Below are 15,073 nucleotides of genomic sequence, written 5' to 3'. Positions count from 1 at the left end.
AAATAAAATAAAGCACCCCAAAATCTCTGGGTTCTTTTATTTCCATAGTAGAAGAATAAATGAACAACTGTTGTGTCACTTCAGGCAATCATTTTTTGGGGAGTAAACTGTAACGTCTTGTTTTCATTTTTGCAAAGTGGTCAACCACTTGGCTGTGGCTTAACTTGGAAAGTTCCTCACTCTCCACTGACATGATGGCAAGATGGTGAAGCCTATCCTGCCCCATTGTGCTTCTCAGCCAAGTGTGGAGCCGTCTCAGCACACTGAACGTCCGTTCACAAGTGCAGCTGGACACTGGGATGGTCAGAGCTATCTGAATGGCCTGTGTCAAGGTTGGGAACATGACTTGATCCAGCAAGCTGAAAACACATTGCATGTCTGTGATTGGAAGGCTCTCCCACTTTCTGGCCAGATAGTTTTTGGCCACCAACACCTCTTCAGGTTTTAGATCAACACTGTAGTGATCTGCCAGACCTCTGAGGTCCTCCTCACAGAGGAAGTTGTCAGGTCCTGGATTACAGGCCTGAACACCTTTTAGAACTTGGCTGTTGAGAGATGAAAAACGCTGATCCATCTCAGCAACAAATCATCTTGCTGAATTGTTCCACGCTAAGTTCCATCTGCAGATTCCCTCTCAGAGTAAAAACTGCCTCTTGATTGAACACCTTTGCACTTATATATACTTATGACTACCAATAGCTGTGAATAAATGTTATTTTTTTTCCTTTTTATTAGCTTTATTTGACAGGTAAGTAGAGAGACAGACGGAAAAATAGGGGGAAACCTACGAGCTGGAGTTGAACCCGGGCCGCTGCGTCGGGTTTATCTTCTTGTTTATAGATCTCCTGTTCAGTCACCTGAGCTATTGCCCCAGTATATGTGCTATACTGAAAGGAATTGGTGTCTTTTCTCAGTAAACGGTATTAGAACTTCTCTTGGTGTTTTTGTCGGACTGAGGCCACAGACTGTCACCAGTTAATGTGATGGAGATCATCACACTGCCGCAGTGAAGCGATATTTCCACTCCGTTAGGTGGAAGTCCTCATTAAACCGAGTATTTTACTGGTAGACTGAACAGCCGTGAGTCCAAACAGAGCAATAACGACAATGTTAAAGCTGACAACAAGAACATTTCGGAACAGTTTATTGACGTCTGTGTGTTTTGAACAGGCATCGGTACAGTCACCTATGCTATGTGTTGCCGTTGTAACAGCTGCCTTGCTCACTGAATAGCACCAGTTGATGGGAACACCAGTTAATCTTGAACACCGGACATACTCGTCGCCATCTGCTTGCACGTCGAGTCTCCAATGGTCTCCAGTCAAATCTAGTTTTAGTTGGGGTCCGTGACGTCACTTACCTACGCCACTTGAGATCGCTTTTGCGTTTGAATTATGAGACACATTTTGCGGGGTGAGCACGAAAACGAAAAAGCATTTCTGAGTTTGCTTTTGCTTTTTCATTTAGTCACGAAATGAGCAGTCTTGACGAAGAAAATGAAATTGCATTTTGGAATATTGATTTTTAATTTCATTTTTGAATCAAATAGTGCAGCCATGTCTTTGAAATTAAAAAGCATTTCTGCTAATGCTTTTGCATTTTCGAATTTGACATTTCAAATTGAATTTTGTTACCTTTTTGCTGGTGAACGTTTTGAAAATTAAATGTCAAATGTGATTTGCATTTGCTTTTTCATTTAGTCACAAAATGAGCAGTGTTGAAGAAGAAAATGAAATTGCATTTTGGAATATTGCTTTTTAATTTCATTTTTGAGTCAAAAAGTGCAGCCATGACTTTGAAATGCAAAAGCATTTCTGCTAATGCTTTTGAATTAGAGTTTTGAGTCACATTCGCTTCCATAGGCTGTAGTCTATGCTATGTAGACTTAAAACTCCGAAGTGATTTTTATTTTTTTATTGATGAAAGTTTTACTGGGGCACTGCAGATCAATACTGGGGTATGTGCCCCAGTGAAATCTGTCTGGCAACCAGTTTATTCTTTTACAAATCATTAATTTTTGTCTAAATTTACCGTTTACCTTGTCAGGTTAGTTTTCTGGCTTCTCTCACCATATTCCTAGCTTAATGTGCTAATTTGAACACACACACACACACACACACAAATCTCACTCCACACGCACACACATTCCACAGACACACGCACACACACACACACACACACACTTAGTCACGCATGCACATACACACCCATATGCACTGTATATAGGATTTCACTGCTGTTATTCCATAGAATAGTAAATACATGTTTTCATTTTAGACCAATTTACAGCTTTGTGTGTTTCCTTGTGAGAACTGTGGGTCCCTTTAACCGAGGATTCTAGCCTTTAAAGCTGCTGTCCGGAGTTTGAATCGCAGCGTCTCCCAAAACACTGTTGGTCCCTCCCTCCCTCTGATTTCGCCCCTTTATTTGTGCACGCGCAGTACCTGGGAGGAGTGCCCGGAGTGCTGCTGCATCTCGCCTGTTTTGCTGTTTCCCCCTCTTCTACATTTAGTACATTTAGTAAATAATAAAGGAATTACGTTAGAATGCTGTATTGAGTCTAACTTGTCCTAATACCAAAATAACATGAATCTGCTAGGACGAACGAGTAAAGTTTCAATATGTGATTACACTCGTGTGTCCCTCTCGATGACGTTGTTTATCAAACTTAGTGCATTTACGCTTGTATATGTGTTACATTGTTTATTTATTTCTATCTAGAGTTCAGAATTGCATGACTCCTCTGAAGAAGAGTATGTCCCAGACGCCCCAACATCTTCCTCCAGAGGTCGGGCATCTAAACGAAGCCGTCAGGCGGGCTATGGAGGCCATGGTCGGGGAGCGACGCGAGCACCCCGAGCCAAAAAACGTCCTGCAGTCTCTTGGCCTGACAAGCCGTGGGATTGGTAACTTTTCTGGAAGTTGCTGATCCCTGATGCTCTCTCCTCCACAAGCAAAACAAATGTGCGCGCGGTTGCGTAGTGCGTAGCTCGCCCACCTCTGCATGGGCTTGCTTGCTGTGCGCGTAACCGTTGATTGACAGCATGACAAAGCTGAAGCTCGAACTTGATTGGTCGGCAGCAACCGGCGCTTTTTAGAATAACATGGGGGTCTATGAGAGGAAGGCGGAGCTCAGGAATAAATTTTCATATCGCGTTATACTAACTTTATATTATAGTATCGAACTAGACTAACACATTTAAGCTTTGTTAAAAAATGATACATAAATTGAAAACAAACGGAAACTCCGGACAGCAGCTTTAAGATACAGTGAACCCTCGTTTATCGCGGGGGTTACGTTCCAAAAAGAACCTGCGATAGGCGAAATCCGTGAAGTAGTCAGCTTTATTTTTTACAGTTATTATATAATACTGCACTTGGGGAGCGCTGCAGCTGCAGCCAGGTGGGCCGCGGCGGTACTCTTGCCTCAGAGAGCGGGCCGGCTGAATCAATTGGAGGGGTCCGGGGTGGGGAAGGCTCGCGCCTGCACTCTTCTCCTGGGGAACGCGGCTGCGGTGGTCAGAGACGGCTGGGGACCACGTCCACTGTCTGGTTGATGGTGGGGGAAAAGAATAAGGCTGCTCCGTCGGCTCCGTCTTTCAGGGTGTCTCACTACATGGAGACCAAGGAGAGAAATGATGCAGCGTTCCACAGCAGGCAGCGCTGGCCTGTATGGCAGAGGAGAGGTGCGGAGACTGTTCATGTTGGTCAGTCCCTTAGCCAATCAGGATGCAGAACACAAAAAAAGCATAAAAAAACTGCACTAAAAAATCCGTGAAACAGCGAAGCCGTGAAAGGTGAACCGCGTTATAGCGAGGGTTCACTGTATAAGTCTGATCAACTGAATTTCTACAGGAGTCTGATTGTGATCCTGCCTAAATTAATGAATTTTTCCTCGCAATTAAAGTGAGGTGGTGCCCTAAAACGAGTGCAGATAATTAAATTATCTTACGTAGTACCCCTACAGATGGATGGACATGTTAGAACCAAAACTATGTGGCATTTTAATTTTGAGACTAGTGGAAGACAGACAGGACTTCAGCTTCTGTTAAGGATTTGGAGAGAGCTGGAGAAGAAGTAAAGAAGGGGAAGTTCATACGTCAGGTGGCAGATGAAGATCGACAGAATGACTTTTCAGCCCATCAGGTCGTACATGAACAAATGGAGACAGATCTTACATTATATGAGGTGTAGAATTTCTACACCAGTGCTTCAGCATTTTACATGAACCCAAACCCATCCACTGTGTGCTTTCTTTACAGTAAATATGACAGTGAAAAGTTTAAAAATAGCTACATTACATATATGCTGCTTTGTTTACATTTAAACGAAGACTACTTCATTTAAATGTAAACGACTGCTGCCAGAATCTACCAGTATCTTACGGATTTCAGAAGGACAACAGGTCTACACTGAAACTAGCAGGATATCAAGATTAAACTCAACATCAACCTTTCAACAAAGTCAAAAGAAGCCAACATTTTTGAGGTAAGTGACTTCACTGTTCTGTTTGATGAAGCAAACACCAGAGGAAACATTCAGAAGGCAGTTTTAAGATCTATTTTTCTACAACTCTGTCCAATTTGTAATGAAATCCATAAGTCAGAACAGGATGTAACACTCAGTTTTGTACTTGTCTTGTCATTTTTAACATCTTGTTATTAAAAAGTAATAACTGGATAACTAAAAGCAACCAGTACTCTTGTAAAGAGCAGGTCAAACATTTTTGTAAAGACAAAATTTGGTTTTAAAGCTCCAAACTTGGAATAGTTGACTATAACCATGACCAAATGCTTAGAAATGTTGGGATAGCAGGATTTTTCTACTGGGAAATATTCATTTTGGAGTATATAATGATAATCTGATGTGTTGATGTGAGAAACATTCAAGGTCACTTTTTTCTGATAGTAAATCAATTCAGTAAGTGTAATAAGTAAGGTAATAGTTCATTCTGTTTCCTTAACTTGCAACATGGAATCCAAAAATGAAATTGGATTATGCTGTCCAGCAATATTTTTGTTTTTGGTGGTACAACTTGTCATATCTGCTCAATCAGTTCCTAAAGTTCATCACGTTTTCTTTTTCATTTTTGTGACCAAGCATTTAATGTTAAAAAAATATTCTGTATGTTTTGTTTTGTATTATCCTGGCATGCAAGTACAAAAGTGTCAGAAAATATCATTGGTTGATTTCTGCATTATTGTTTTTTGGGGTAATGTGTGCTCAAAGATGAGACGTTCAGTGACAATTTCAATTATTTTTAAATTTCAATTCACCTGTTATCAGAGATTATTTCATCGACTTGTCCTGTAGTTGAAACTAGAACTAACCATAAAAAATCATGCTTTATCTGTATTAGTTCTTGAGATACTGTCAAATGCCTGTAATAAGTTAAAAATGTGCTGGACGTGGAAAAACAGGCTTTAAAAAAATTATTTCAAATATCTTGATTTGTGAATAAAAATACTGAACAAGTTTCAAAAAGTTAGCATTTTTAATATATTTTAGGTGAGAAAAAATCTGTCAAATGAGACATGGTTGAGCAGAAAATGTTCTAAAAAATGATAGATTTCAATAATTTATAACAACATTACTCAGAATATCTCACTATAAGTTATTAGCCCCAACCCATCCACTGTGTGCTTTCTGTACAGTAAATATGACAGTTAAAAGTTTAAAAAATAACTGCTGCTTTGTTTATATTTAAACGAAGTAGTGCTGAGACTGCTGTCAGAACGTGACTACCTTGATTTCATTGCATTGAAAAAACACCACCATTCATCCAATCTGATTCAAACTCCCCATGGCACTTCCTCAGGACCCCTGCAATACCCCTACCAAGTTTGAGCATGATCTGATATACCGTTGTCAAGATATGCAATGGTTTCTATGCAGAATGAACACCTCTAAAAAATAGTTCCAAATTAGACATTCCAGAATTCATGCTGCATATAAATCCCAGTGTGCAGACAGTTGTGGACAGTGTCTTTTGGATTTCAGAAGGACAACAGGTCTACACTGAAACTAGCAGGACATCAAGATTAAACTCAACATCAACCTTTCAACAAAGTCCAAAGAAGCCAACATTTTTGAGGTAAGTGACTTCACTGTTCTGTTTGATGAAGCAAACACCAGAGGAAACATTCAGAAGGCAGTTTTAAAATCTATTTTTCTACAACTCTGTCCAATTTGTAATGAAAGTCAGAACAGGATGTAACACTCAGTTTTGTACTTGTCTTGTCATTTTTATTATTATTTCATCGACTTGTCCTGTAGTTGAAACTAGAACTAACCATAAAAAAATCATGCTTTATCTGTATTAGTTCTTGAGATACTGTCATTTAAACATTACCTCAAATGCCTGTAATAAGTTAAAAATGTGCTGGACGTGGATAAACAGGCTTTTAAAAAATTATATCAAAAATCTTAATCTGTGAATAAAAATACTGAACACATTTCTAAAAGTATTTTTAATATATTTGAAATATATTTTAGGAGAGAAAAAATCTGTCAAATGAGACATGGTTGAGCAGAAAATGTTCTAACAAATGAGAGATTTCAACAATTTATAACAACATTACTCAGAATATGTCACTATAAGTTATTAAGTGCAGATAGATGAGGAAAAACAGTGCCGGTTTTAGTAATTTAACATGCCATTTTCAAAATTAAACAATGCTGAGAAATTGTAAATTGTTTTTAAAGCTATTCTAGAATTCATGCCAAACACAAAACCTCTGAGTGAAGACACCATTTCAATTTATTTTATTGAGTAGTTTAGTGAAACCAGCTTAACACCAAACTCAGAGACATCCACATTTCAACAAAATCCAGATAACCAAACTTTTGTGAAGTAACTAACTCCTCTCTTCTGTTTAATGAAGTAAACACTTTGGGGTTTCTGAGGAAATATCCAAGTAATTTTGCTGCAGTACTGTCCTTATAACACAATTCAGAACAGGTTGTAACACTCAGTGCTGTTGTTTTGTGATAACTGGTTCAATATTTAGCAAATATGATTGAAAACTTAGATCACAACAGTGTGGTAGATTACCAGTGGTTTAACAAGACATCCATAGATTATGGTTCTCTTTTGTGTCTGTTTCACTTTCAGTCTTCTGTGAGAAGATCAAAATGAACATTCCAAGTTCATCCTCATCCTCTTCCTCCGACCGGAGTACCACAAGGCAGCCTTTCGAAGTCCCAGAAGGCTACAAATTGGTGAAAGAACTGGGACATGGAGGCTGTGGACTCGTGCTGGAATGTGTGAAAACCAGCACTGAAGAGCATGTGGCTATAAAGGTGCCCAAATGGAAGAATCTGGACCATGAGGTAGGACACTGATTTCAGCTGAACAGTGACACAAAAAAGACATTGTTTTAAAAAGAGGTAGTACCACTACAAGATTCTGAGTAGTGGTACTGGTCATGTTATGTACTTTTTAGTTGTTGAGAAGAACTGATAGGACTATGTTGCTCAGCAAACGCATTATCTCTCCACAGGCGGAAATCATGAAAAAGCTCACGAGCCACAACTCAAACGAGTCAAACATCATTGAGTTCAAAGGAGATGTCTTCATAAAAAACAAGCGGCTCCTGGTGTTTGAAAAACTGGACATCACCCTGCAGGACTATGTGCAGAATCTACCACAGCCAATGCGACTGGAACACGTCCGTACAGTTATTCAGCAGGTGTGACCTTCTATTGTCTCCTTATATTTCTCTCCTTCAGTGGTGCGAGAATCAACATCGGTGGTTCAGGAACCTTTACAACTTCTACTTTTATTGTCATGTGACAGATTTCTTTAACAAACTCCTGATAAATGTTGTTACTTGCAGCTGGCTGTAGCTCTGAATGCAGCAAAGAGTGCTGGCATAATCCACGCTGATGTGAAGATGGATAACATCATGATGGTGGATCATGTGAAGCAGCCCTCCAGGGTCAAACTCATTGACTTTGGTTTGGCCGAGTACAGGTCTAAAGCCAAAGCAGGAGACCTATGCCAAGTACCTGCATATAGGTATGAAATACTGATACATTTTAAACATTGAGAAATCTTTAATTCAGCGCTGTCTCCTTACTGTCTACTGTGTCACATCTTCATTTGATGTTTTTTCCACATTCAGAGCTCCAGAAATCACCCTGGGCCTGCCGTATTCAGAGGCCATCGACGTCTGGTCGTTAGGCTGCGTGATGGCCAGGATGATAACTCAAAATCGTCTCTTCGCATCAGGCTCAGAATACTGGACAGTGAGTAAATTACTGCAGCTGAAACACATTAGAAGCCGTCACAGGATTAGCTTCAGGTCTAACATGGTGTTATGTTTTGTTTGCAGCTCCGACGCGTGATCCATCTGCTGGGTCTGCCGCCACAATATCTCATCGATGCTGGCCAGAGATCAGGATTACTTTTTAAGAAAAGGCCTAATGGTTTGTGGCGGCTGAAGGTACAATACTCCTACTGTGATTTTACCACTGACCTCTACTCACTCAATAAGATAAAGACTTTAGTAAGCATCATTGTTTTCTTCTTTCAGACACCTAAAGAGTATTACTACGTCTACTACAACAACAAAGGTCCCAAGTTCAGCTCTCTGGATGAAATGATAACGGTAGGTAGTTTAGGAAGCAGCAGCTAGTTGCTGAAAAGTCCCGTTCATTTATGGTATTCACATTTCACGGTGGAAGGTGATTTGACCACTGTTGGACTTTCAAAATGTTTTCTGCACCAGATGTGCTCTGAGACGGACAAACCAGCAGAGGCTGATGAGAAAAGGGAGTGCACCGAGCTGCTGAAGGCGATGCTTCAGTGGGATGAGAAGGACAGAATCACCCCCAGTGGTATCCTCAACCATCCCTTTATCACCAAAAGCTACCTCAGCAGCAGCTCCTCCACCAGCAGTTGGTAAGTGTGTTTCTATTTACTTTGTACATAGGTTGTGAGACATTAGCAGCCCAGCAGGTGACAAAAGACTGATATGGACTTTTGTTGATCTCCATGTTTACATTCTCTGCTTGTCGGATGTAAACCCAACAGTGTATGTTTCCTTTTTTAGCGATGAGCCTAGACCCTCCACCAGCCTGTCCATCACGGTTAATCCTGCAGACCCTGAAAACAAAATTAACCTGACAGGCTTGGCTGATGAGGACAGTGACCAGAAGAGCAGTGAATATGAGGACTGTGAGGATAGTAGCGATTATAAAGACGCTGACTACAATGAGGGCAGTGACGTGGAAGAGGAGAAATACAGAGAAAACATCAAGGCTGAGGAGGAAAAGGATCCTGTCAACAAGGAGATCAATGAGTATGAGGACAGCGACCTGAAGAGCAGCGAGTATGAGGACTGTGAGGATAGTAGCGATTATAAAGACGCTGACTACAATGAGGACAGTGACGATGCTGACACTGTTGAACACACTGAGGACAGCAAGGATAATAATGATGATGAAGACACTGAGGTCAGTGAGAAGGAGCAGAGGAAGACAAAGAAGAAGAAGAAGAACTGCTTCCAACGCGCCTTCTCTTGGATAAAGAAGACGTTCTGCTGTTGCTGTGTGTCCGATGTGATGGACTGAGCAGCACTGATGGACTGGATTCACATTTCGGACAGTTCCTGACCTCAGCATCCTTCGCTGGGTTTATTGTTCTCTTGTGTTTTAATCTCATGAGTTTTCTGTATCCTGCTCTCACTCTTCTTTCCCCTCACCCCAACCGGTCGAGGCAGATGGCCGCCCTGTCTGAGCCTGGTTCTGCCGGAGGGTTCTTCCTGAAAAAGGGAGTTTTACCTCCCCACTGTCGCCAAGTGCTTCCTCAGACAGGGAATCCAAAGAAAACTTTGGATTTGTTGGATTTCTCTCTGTAATTTTGTCTTTACTTTTCTAATTGAAGTGTCTTGAGATGACACATTTGTATGAAGTTTTTTCTGATCGAAAGAAAGTTTTGCCATCGGAGCAACTTTTTTTCGATTGAAAAATAAAGAAACAAATTTACCTTCATACATTTGAACTGGTTAATAAAATTTATTGAAAATGAATTGAAAGGTTCACTCAAAAAGTGTCTGGATTTTGGTCACATGGTTGATGCTCACAACTGGCCTGAGTCAGTCATGGCTTCTCAGTGGCCGTGCAGAGCAGAGAGTCTTTGGGTTTCTTTTTTACCATTTCCATCATTATTTTTGGTGAATTTATAAATTTGACATTTTAAATAAAGTGACTACAATGAAATCTGACAATTTTAAGCTGATTTTCAAGATGTTTTCTCTATGTAACCACACAAAACTGATGGCATTTATTCCAAACAGTCGGAAAGTTGAACCACTCTTTCCATTTTACAGTTTCTGGCTCTAAAAAGAGTGTGCATTTTGAAGATTTTTTAAAAAGAAAACATGCCTTGTAAACAAAGTGATGTTACAAGGGTTAAAGGTGACAAGCACATCTCATTGCAATGAGTGATGAAGCTATTTTATCTGCACTCCGCAACTTACAAGTCTCCCATAACTATCAATCTTAATCATTTGTAATCCTTTACATTTTCATTGTGTAGTTAACTTTGCAGAGTCATTGTTTGATCAGATGGTCAGGCATTTCCTCATGGAGCTAAAATAGAGACAGTATTGGTTGTCATTGAAAAAAAAAGAATTTACCATTGAAAAAAATTGTGATTGAAAACACAATTTCCTCTATAGCCTTGAAGGTCGGACTTCCCCAAACCAAAGAAAAATAAATTACAAATCTAAAACAACCACATTTTCAAAGCAAAAAACATTCATGTTATTGATTTTTTTTGTTATCCACTCATTCATTTTGCTGTCAAACTACAGTTCCAGTAGTTTCTCCTCTGTTTTCTTTTTTTCCACCACGTTTGTTTGTTTGCTGGTGTCGTGGTTTCTCTTAGATGCGCAGAGGTTGAATTACACGTCCGGTGACACTGTTGCTTTTCATGATCTAATTTTATTATAAAAAAGACAGCATCTGAACAGGCACTATGGTCTGCCTGTGGAGGATTCCAAAAGCCAACAAAGAATCTCTCAGAATGTAAAAGACAGCATCTGATCAGGAGCCATGATCTGCCTGTGGAGGAGCCTGCCAATTGATTCCTCCTCAAACAAAGAAGTCAGGTCACTTTTATAGGTTTTCAACATGTAGGGGGTTACAACAAATGGTTCTTTATTGCCTACCATATGGGGAAAGCAGGGTGCATCCATAAACAAAACCCCCTTTCTCTACAGCAGCTGAAGAGGGCCTAAATCAACATTTTGGACAGAAGAACCCTTATAAAAACTCCTCCAACAGGGCTCTGTAAACAGGAGAACACATTCCAGTGGCATGGGTAGAATTAGAAACACATCTGGGGTCAGAGACAAGGAACCACACAGGAGCAGACACTACATATAATAAGCAACTCATATCAGATACATATCAGCACTCCATCTTGACAGAAAAAAAACAGAAATGTAGAAATTTTTGCGAATTTATTAAAAAAGAAAAACTGAAATATCACATGGTGATATTTAATAAATTTAATAAATTTGCAAAAATTTCTAAATTTCTGTTTTTTATTCTGTCAAGATGGGGTGCTGAGTGTACATTAATGAGAAATAAAATGAACTTTTTTGATTTTGGCAAATGGCTGCAGTGACACAGAGTGGAAAAATTTCAAGGGGTCTGAATACTTTCCGTACCCACTGTATGGTGTCTATGGACGGGAGGCCAGAGCCAACAACTTTCTCTGCAGTTCTGGAGACACGCTGGACTGATTTGTGACTCAGCCACAGTGGTGTTTCCATACCACACTGTGATGGCGCAGGTGAGGACGCTCTCCACCAAACCTTTGTAGGCTTGGGTGAGAGGCTGACATCCTAGTCCGGCCTTCTTTAGCACCCTAATGAAGTGCAGCCTCTGCTGAGCTTTTTTCACTGTGACTGCAGTGTGTTTGGCCCAGCTGAGGCTCTCTGAGATATTTAGGCCCAGGAACTTGCAGCTGTCAGTTCGTTCCACCGTGGTGTTTTTGATGGTGAGTGGTTGCAGAGGTTTGGCTCGTCTCCTAATATCTATGATGAGTTCTTTTGTTTTGTCCGTGTTGAGTATGAGGTCATTGTCCTCTCCGGAGACAGTTGTTTTGTGGACCAGTTCCCTGTGTGACGACTCATCCTCTACTCTGATGAGGCCGAGGATGGTTGACTCATCTGCATACTTTATAATGATGTTATTGTCCTGAGTGGAAGTACAGTCGCGTGTGTGGAGTGCAAACAGTTTTGGGATGAGGCAGCAGCCTTGCGGGGTTCCAGTACTCACTGTGAGTGCTGGGAGACCTTGCTCCCCATCCTCACCACCTGTGATCTGTTTGTAAGGAAGTCTAATATCCAGTTGCGAGTGGGTGTTGGTATTCCCAGGTCTGCTAGCTTCACAGTAAGCTTCATTGGCCTGACGGTATTAAACGCAGAGCTGTAATCCAGGAAAAGGAGTCATGCATATCTGTTGGCGCCTTCCCGGTGTTGCAAGATTTTGTGAAGTGCTATGGCTACTGCATCATCTAGTGATCTGTTTGAGCAGTAGGCAAACTGAAGGGGGTCTGTTTTGTTTGGAACCACAGAGTTAATGTGATCTAATACAAGCTTCTCAAGATATTTCATTGCAATGGACGTGAGTGCAACTGGGAGTGACATGATGACAGAGGATTTGAAAATGTGGAGGACTGTTTCCTGTGAGAGGGATGTGTTCAAAATATCTGTGTATACCTCTGCCAGCTGTTCTGCACAGGCCCTCAGGGCCCTCGGTGCCACCTGGTCTGGTCCCACAGCTTTGCAGGGCTTCACCTGCTTCAGTGTTCTGAGGACCTGGGAGCGTGTCACCTGAAGTGGGGTCTCTGCTGGACTGCAGGGGGAATTTGGCATAGAAGCTGTTAAAATTGTCAGGTAGGGGATGTTCCGGATTACAGCAGTGTCTGCATTTTTCCTGTGGTTAGTGACTGATTTTATTCCATGCCACATGCTCCTTGTGTTATTTTCCCTGTAGCAGCCCTCAGGTCTTTGGGTGTATTTACTCTTAGCAGCTTTGATGGCTCTCTGGAGCTCATACCGAGCCAGCCTGTACTCCCCGATATCTCCTGACTTGGAGGCTGCACACCGGATCCCGATCTTGTGGCAAATATCCGCGTTGAACCAGGGTTTGTGGTTGGGGTACACACGTATAGTCCGGGAGGGGATACACACGGATGTACACCAGTCAGTATAACTACTCGCAGTGTCTGTGCACTCATGAATATTGTGACTAGCATCCTTGAAGATGCTCATGTCTGTGTCATCCAGACAGCCCTGCAGTTTTCCACTGCTTCCTCAGTCCACATCTTTACAGTCCTGATTGTGACTGGGTCTGCTTTAAGCCTCTTGGTGTAGGTGGGCTGTAGCAGGATGGTAAGATGGTCACATTTCCCAAAGTGTGGTTTGGAAACAGCAGTGTAAGCGTTTCTGACGTTACAGTAGCATGTATCCAGGATATTTTTCCCCAGGTGGGGAACTTGATAAACTGATGATATTTGAGGATGCTTTTCCTGAAATCACAGTGGTTACAATCTCCCACAACAACGAAAGCAGCTTCAGGATAGTCTTTCTCATGTCTGCTGATTGTGCTGTGCTGTTCTAAGTGCATTGTCCTCATTAGCTGATGGGGGGATGATAGAGAAAAATAAAAGCTGAAAAAAGTCTTCATCATGAAAATCAGAAGCCATACTCATTATTACAACACTATAAAAGCATTTTGTCTGATTCTGTTCACATGTATACTGCAAGTACTGCCCTTCATAGCCTTCTTGGGTTTTTATTTCCCATATGTCTTACCTCAAACTTGAGTGTACCGAATATTTTTTTTACAATGTACATCAAAACATAAAAAAAATGTAGTTTTTTTTATGATGTAAGTGACTGAAGAACAGGTGCTGTGTGACCTCATGTCAGTAATAATCAGGAAAATATTATTTAATGTCTCAGCTCAAACAGAAACTGGACCAAGGAGGAGGGATCAAAGACATCAGACTGAGCTGGAGCAAGGGGTCAGATGGAAAAGTCTTCCACAAGGCCAAGGAAGAAGAGGAGCCCTAAAGGAGAGCTTTAACTTTTTCCTTCAGCAGCTGTTTGTGCTTGATTTTATGACCTTCCATGCAATACTTCATAACTTCTCACAGAATACGTAGTACTTAGTATTTGTACAAATATAACTGCTTTATGTTACTGGATTGTTACTTCTTTCAAAGGTCTTTTTTATTGAGATTTCACAGTTCAACATGAAAACATCAGGCACTAACAAAGTGACTTTTCTTTTTTTTTTACCCTTAACATGTGCAGCACTCTCAGTCAAGAGAACGGTAGTGCTGAAACACAACAACAAAGTGCACACCTACCCACCCACCCACTTACCCACACCCCATAAGAGAAAAAAAACAACAAAAACAACAACATCCCACACACACACACACACACACACACACACACACACACACACACACACACGGGGGGGGGGGGGGGGGGGGGGGGCACTCTGAAATTATTGTTGCAGGTTTGACACAGAAGTGTCATCATATCAGCAATCCAGTGTGACAAGGAAGGAGGCAAACGGTCTTTCCATCGTAGAATGATGGCTCTGCAGGCTATCAATGAGGAGAAGGCCAGGATCTCATTTTTAGCTTTTGGCAGGTCACCATCTAGAGGCAGACCGAAGATGGCAGTCAGAGGGTTTGGAGGGATTTGATAGCTAAGCACCTTGGAAATAGACTGAAAGTATGATGTCCAATAATTGGACAAGGAGGGGCAGGACCAATACATGTGGAGGAGGGAACCAGGGGCAGATCTGCACCTATCACATATGGGGTCAGCATCTGGGTAAATGCGGGCTAACTTAGTCTTAGAGATATGGATCCGGTGAACTACTTTAAACTGTAAGAGTGAATGCCTGGCACATATAGAGGAAGAATTGATACGCTTAAGAATGAGGTTCCATGTAGGATCTGGAAATGGGGAACCAAGATCTTGCTCCCATGCTTTTCTGATTGCTGTAAGGGAATGGCTGTGTATGTTGGAAA

General features: G+C 41.3%; 1 protein-coding gene across 4 annotated transcripts in view; it reads left to right on the top strand.

Moving 5' to 3' along the window:
• Positions 1-15,073, top strand: part of ccdc135 (coiled-coil domain containing 135) — a 74,895-nt gene that overhangs the window by 37,249 nt on the left and 22,573 nt on the right. The window lies entirely within an intron of this gene.

This window comes from Acanthochromis polyacanthus, chromosome 6, assembly GCF_021347895.1.
Source record: "Acanthochromis polyacanthus isolate Apoly-LR-REF ecotype Palm Island chromosome 6, KAUST_Apoly_ChrSc, whole genome shotgun sequence".
NCBI lineage: Eukaryota > Metazoa > Chordata > Actinopteri > Pomacentridae > Acanthochromis > Acanthochromis polyacanthus.
This window is presented reverse-complemented; position numbering and strand designations above follow the sequence as displayed.